This window comes from Olea europaea, chromosome 7, assembly GCF_002742605.1.
Source record: "Olea europaea var. sylvestris chromosome 7, O_europaea_v1, whole genome shotgun sequence".
Classification (NCBI taxonomy): domain Eukaryota; kingdom Viridiplantae; phylum Streptophyta; class Magnoliopsida; order Lamiales; family Oleaceae; genus Olea; species Olea europaea.
Window position 1 is genome coordinate 16,107,880 of NC_036243.1, and position 7,219 is coordinate 16,115,098.

Here is a 7,219-nt window from a genome sequence, read left to right on the forward strand (position 1 = left end):
TTTTTCTTTAATAAATTTCTTTATTAAAGTAGTGATAAAGGGCTACTTTAGTCACCATCACTTCTCCATTTTTGAATCAAAGAATTCTGCAGGGAATTCTTCATCATTAAGAGATGCTTGACTCATATCTTCAACAACACAGTATTCACAATGGTGATCATTCTTCTTGGCCATTATCTTTATAACAACATAATGAATTCTTTCTTATTTTGTAAGCTTTCTTATTTTCTAGTGCTTCTCTGCACCACATTCCTATCATTCTTCTTGTAAATTCAATTCTACTTCCAAGACTATCTATTTCAACTTCTTCCTCTTTTCCTAGAGGTAGTAATTTTTCATATTCTTTTAGTAACTTGATTCCCCATGGGAATGGTAACTTGGTAAAATAAGACCTTAAAATATGTTTATTTTCCTGATAGTCTCCTTGATTAAGTATATAGTATAATTCTTCAAATTTACATGTATATCTTTCTAACTCACACATATCACATATCTTTAAATTTTTCATTAAAATCATTCCTTGGTTATATTCATCTTGTTTTCTTTCTTCTTCATTAGAAGCATCCCTATCTCCTAAGAATTCTGTTCTTAAGATTTTTTCAAATCTTTTTAATATTTCCTGTATATTTTGTTCATTTAGAGTATTCCTATTATCTAATATCTCAGTTCTGTTTGTTCCATATTTTATCCTTCCTTTAATAATTTCTGGTAACTTTCTCCACCATTCAGAAACAATTCCTCTGAATGTATGTTCTATAAATCCAAAAGCTGTATATGTTTCCCATTTGTTAAATTGTATAGCTAAATCTGTACTTTTTATCCATGTTTCAATAGCTTTATCTTTATCTACACAATCTAAATCTAACCATATCCTGTTGTGTGGATTGGTTCATTATAGGATTTCATTGGATTTATTTCTTTTATGGATTGTTTTCTTACATTTCCAGTATATCTTTTCTGTGTTTTTCTATATTGATTAATATCAGTCTTATCAGGTATTGGGGTACCATAAGGAAAATCTTGTTCTTCATCACTACTAAATTCTACTTTTATATCATGACTTGAAGATGGATTAGTATTCATTTTTATATTTTCCATTTTTTCAGTTAATTCTTCTAACTGTTTTTTATATTCTTCATACTCTTCATATTGTTCTATCTCTTCTACATTTGTAATCATATATTATTTTTCTTCATGTTTTTTTCCTTTATTTTGTGTTATTCTAAAATCTTGGGGTAAATTAATTATAATCCTATCTTTTCCTCTAAGATTTTTATCTAATAAAGCATTTCCTATTTGTAGATTATGTTCTAGGTTTTCTAATCTTTTATGTATATCTCCAAAATTTTCATTTGTGGTATTTTTAGGCAAATAAGGATAACTAGGTTTTTTATGTTTTTCAATTTTTTTCAAAAATTCTTCAATTATATTTTCTTCATCTACTATATTCATCATAATTTTTGGTTCGTAACATGGCTCTGTTACCATTTCATCGGAGTGTGCAGCGGAGGGGTTAATATTTTTGAGCCAATAAAATTTTTCATAAGTATTTAAAATATCACAATAGAATTTATAAAATTCACTATTTTTTACCAATATTTTTTCTTTAATAATTATATTTAATTCTTTAATTCTTCTTCTTAAATTAAGAATTAATTTATATATATCTTTTTCCATTTTGATTGCTTCATTATCTATGGAATCATTTTTATTTTTTAGTTTTGGGTCTAAATATTCTATAAAGAAGTCTTTCAAATCTTCTTCCAAATAGTTTAATTCATTTTCTGTGGCCTTTTTTAGATCAATAAAATTTTGTATAATATTTGGGTCTAAATTTATTAAAGAATTTTGATCTATATTTCTTTGGGGACCTATTTGAAGATTTTTATACATTGTAGTGGCTTTGGTTGCAATTTTTTCTCTAAGGGGTATTTTAGGAAATATAATTTTTTAAAGGTTATTTTGGAAATGTTTTTATTTCTTAGTCTAATTTGGAAAATCCTCCTTTTATTTAGACTATTTTGATGTATTTCCCATATACCGGGGGAAAAAGTAGATTTAGGGAATCAAAAAAGCATCTTTGAAGGAATCTCCTCTATCTCATACTTGCGAGTCACTCGAGCTTCTTTCAAGCAATAGGGTTGTATGAAATCATACACCTGTACCCCAAGCATCTTCGAAAAATCAACTATACTTTTTAACATGAAAAGTGACATATAATTTGTTGTACAAAATAAACGATAAATTACATATTCGGTCACTGAACTATCATAGAAATCTCCATTGGGATAGTAAACTTTAATTGTCTCAAATGTGCACTCAGTTAAACCTTGTTTGACTGTCATTAAATTATATTTTATTTTTTCTCTTATTTTTAACCATACAATTTTCAATAAAATAATGTTACACGTAAATCAAAAAAATTTCCTTCTTTTTCAACCACTTATTTTTAAAAAAATATTATTCCATTCATTTTCATTTAAAAAAATATGGGTCAAACTGGGCTAAATTTCACCATTTTGTCACTATCTTCTCCCATATTTATGAAAATGAGTTAATTGACAAATTGCATACGTAATGGTGCATGACATATCAGTTGGGCATCATGCTACGTCATAAAAAAACATTAAAATGTATATTTTCTTTTGACATTTTATTCACAACAATATTGTAATTTCCATTTAGGATGAGTACTCTTTAAATTCTTTTTTGTTAAACCCATTTGAACATCAAATATATATATATATATATATATATAGAATTAGGTAAAAAATTATTCCATAAATTACCAGGTCCCTTAGGATTAGAAATAACAAAAAAGTGAAATCACCAACACCGGAACAAAAGCTCTGATACCAAAGAAGGGGGGGTCCCTGAAAAAAGGTTATTTCAAGGATTTGAAGAATGTAAACATAAATGGATAAAAGAAACAGGTTCAGATAGTATACCATGTTTTTTATGTAAATGGTATCCTAGTAAAAAATTAAGAGTTAAATGTAAAGATTGTTTTCTAGAAGCATGTAAAAAATGCTAGATACAAAAAGATTTAGTAGAATTTGAAGAAGAAAATAAAATTTCTAGAGTAGAAGATAAAGAAAAATTTCCAGATCTTAAGACTACAGAAGCAATAGAAAATATAAATAAAAAATTAAATAATATAGAAAATAAACCAAATCAAGAAATTGAAAATATAATAAATAATCTAGACAGATTAAGTTTAAAAAATACAGGTAAAGAAAAAATAACTAGAAAATTATCTTCTGTTTTTTGTTCTTCTTCATTATTATTATACTCTGTTTCAGAATCATTATTTCTATTTATATGACTATAATTTCCAAACCTTAAACTAGTTCTTCCATGTAAATCTTTATATGTTATAGCTTCTTGAGGAGCTAAAATTGGTTCTTGAGTTTCTAAAAAATTTTCTAAATCCCATTCTAATCCTGCTAAAAGTTCTGAATCATAAGTTTTAGGCTTAATCATTTTTATTCATTTATTACTCATTAAATTTATTACTTTATCTATATATAATTTATATTTTGTTTGAGAATTATTACTATATCTTCCTAAAAATCCTATACTTATTAATAAATTTTCTCCTGAAACAACATCTTCATATCCATGTGTTTGAATTCCTATTTTAATTTTTTCTGAAAAATCTTTTATGGTTAATAAGAAATCTGGATTACAATATATAATTCCATTATTATCATTCATATCTACTTCTGTACTAGTTATCATCTCTTTTCTATATTTTGGATTCTTTCATCATAAATAGTTAATAAAACTTTATTTCCTAAATTTTTTCTCATTAATCCTTTAATTCCTATTACTATTAATCCTAGATGCATAAATCTAAAATTTTTTTTTCTTAATTCTTTTTTAGATTCTTCTGATATTAATAATAATTGTCTTACTTGACCATCTAAACACTGAATTGATACTTCTCTAGTATGTCTAAAAAATTGGGTTCTTGATTCAAAAATTCCTCTATTATATAGATTTTCTGGATTAAGTAATTGTAGACCATGAGTTTGAAATCTATTATAATCTTGTTCAGGATCTATAAGTTCTTCTATATTCTGATTATACTGAGGCTGTTTATGTAAAATTCTTTCTATTATATTTGTACTTATATTAGAAGTACTATGTCTACCTTGTAAAACAACATAACACTTAAATTTTTTATGGTCTTGACTAAAATGTTCTGAAAGAGCATTTAAACATGCTAAAAAGTATTTTTGGTCTTTAGGATTCTTATTATAAGAAATCCATAGATTATCTAAAATACATTTTTCTGATTCTGTAACTGTTTAAGGTCTTCAAGTTTATCTGAAAAATCTAAAGCTTTTTGAGCTATATGAGGTTGTAACTCTATTTTTCCTTTTCCTATATTTACTCCTAGAAATTCTATGTATTCTTTAAATAAAAATATTTTCTTTTTATTTATAATTAAACCATGTCTAATAAATTCTGAAAAGAGAATTTGTAAATGACCTCTATGTTCTCGCCTATTTTTACTAAATACTAAAATATCATCTATATAAACTATAATAAATTTATTATGTTTACTAAAAAAGAAATTACTTTAAGAACAGATTGTGAAGCAATAGTAAGTTTTGTTAATAAAATGAAATTAGAAAATAAAAGAAGTAATAGAAGAACTGTTTCTTTTATCCATTTATGTTTACATTCTAATTCTATATCCATAAATTCTAATTCTTCATCTGAATCTGATAAATTTTTAATAACAGTTTAAACTTTTAACTTGGAGTTAAGACATGCTCTTATCATATACTCAGCATGAAACATAAAATTTTTTACAAAAATCATAAAACTTTTACAAAATAGTTGTAAATTTTTAGTCACTTGTAATATAGCAAATAAATAGTCTATAGATTTATATTTTTCAAAAGAAATTAATTCTATACCGTATTCAAAAATCTCTTCTATTTCTTTATAAAACGTAAAACTTTTTTTTTAAATTCATGCCATCTGAGATATATGAACTTGGGCCTAACTCCATTCTTGTAAGGACACCACTGGCACTCCCTTAACAAGAATTCTTAAAACAGTGATCCATTTCCCTCTTCTATGCGTCTCCTAGCCTCTTCACTGGGCCTTTACGCTTTGAGAGGTCACTCAGGGCTTATTTTAAAAACAGTCTAAACTTTTAACTTGGAGTTAAGACACGCTCTTATCATATACTCAGCATGAAACATAAAACTTTTTACAAATCATAAAACTTTTACAAAATAAAAATTTTATGAACAGAAATTGTTCTTACAAGATCTGAAACTAATATTAACTATTAGCACCATATCTTAGAACTATAAAGCATACCTACCGGAATGATCCATCGGTAGTTTTTAAAACAACATATTTTTGTGGGATATTATTCTATCTTTTTAGGAGAAAGTGCTAAAGTTACATGGGAAGCTTTTAAGAAAGATAAACAAACAGAATTTGAAGCATTAGTAGCATTAGGAAATAATCCTTATAATTTTTTTAGTAAGATACATGAATTATTAACAGGAGCAAATCTAAATACAGGACATATAATAATTCAAAATAAAGCTATTAGAAATCTTGAACAACTTAGCTTAAATAGATGGACTAAAGGCAAAGAAGTTAAACAATTCTTAAATGAATATCATTATCTTGTTTCTATATCAGGTAATACTTTTAATCAAGAATTAGGTAAAAAATTATTCCATAAATTACCAGGTCCCTTAGGATTAGAAATAACAAAAAAGTGGAATGAAAATAAGAATGTTATAGAAAGTGACATTTTGAATGGTTAGTTATGCCATTTGGATTAAAAAATGCCCCTAGTATTTTTCAAAAAAAAATGGATAGTATTTTTAGTAAACATAATAAATTTATTATAGTTTATATAGATGATATTTTAGTATTTAGTAAAAATAGGCGAGAACATAGAGGTCATTTACAAATTCTCTTTTCAGAATTTATTAGACATGGTTTAATTATAAATAAAAAGAAAATGTTTTTATTTAAAGAATACATAGAATTTCTAGGAGTAAATATAGGAAAAGGAAAAATAGAGTTACAACCTCATATAGCTCAAAAAGTTTTAGATTTTTCAGATAAACTTGAAGACCTTAAACAGTTACAAAAATTTTTGGGATTAGTTAATTATACTAGACCCTTTATTAAAGATTTAGGAAAAATTGCAGGACCTTTATATGGAAAAACTTCACCAAAAGGTCAAAGATATTTTAATATAGAAGATATTAAATTAGTTCAAAAAATAAAAGAGAAATTAAAAGATTTACCTAAATTATCTATGCCATTAGAAACAGATTTTTTAATTATAGAAACAGATGGAAGTATAACAGGATGGGGAGCAATTTTAATTGTAAAACCCAATAAATATGCAGATAAAGATAGTGAAACAATTGTAAGATATAATAGTGAAAATTATAAAGAAAAATGTAATATAAGTAGCATAGATTTAGAATTACTTGCAGTTAATTATGCATTAGATTCTTTTGAATTATTCATTATTTTTAAAAAAGCGAAGCAATAGTAAGTTTTGTTAATAAAATGAAATTAGAAAATAAAAGAAGTAATAGAAGAAGATGGTTAAATTTCATAGACAGAATAACTAATACTGGATTAGTAATTAATTTTGAACATATTAAAGGTAGTGATAATCAGATTGCAGATATTTTAAGTAGAATAATTAAAAATAAAGAATATGATTGATTATTTCTTGCAGATGCAAAGACCAAGAGGTCCCAGGCCAGGATTGCCAACAATTGGCAGTTCAAGTTCATCATTATCTCAGACTAATTTAGCACAGACTCATGATAAGTTAAGATTTCGTAATGTAGAATTACTTTATTTTCCAAACAGTAATATTAGTTTTAAGACATTATCCTATATTTCAGTTACAAAATCAGAAAAATGCATTTTAGATAATTTATGGATATCTTACAATAAGAATCCAAAAGATCAAAAATATTTTTTAGCATGTTTAAATGCTCTTTCAGAACATTTTAGTCAAGACCACAAAAAATTTAAGTGTTATGTTGTTTTACAAGGTAGACTTCCAGGAATTTATCATACCTGGTTAGAAGTCTCAGATTGCATAAAAAATTTTCCAAATCCCCTTTATAAAGGATTTTATTCAATTTCAGAAGCATTAGAAGAATGTAGAAAATTTTTAGGAATTAATTATTTTGTTGCCCCTTCT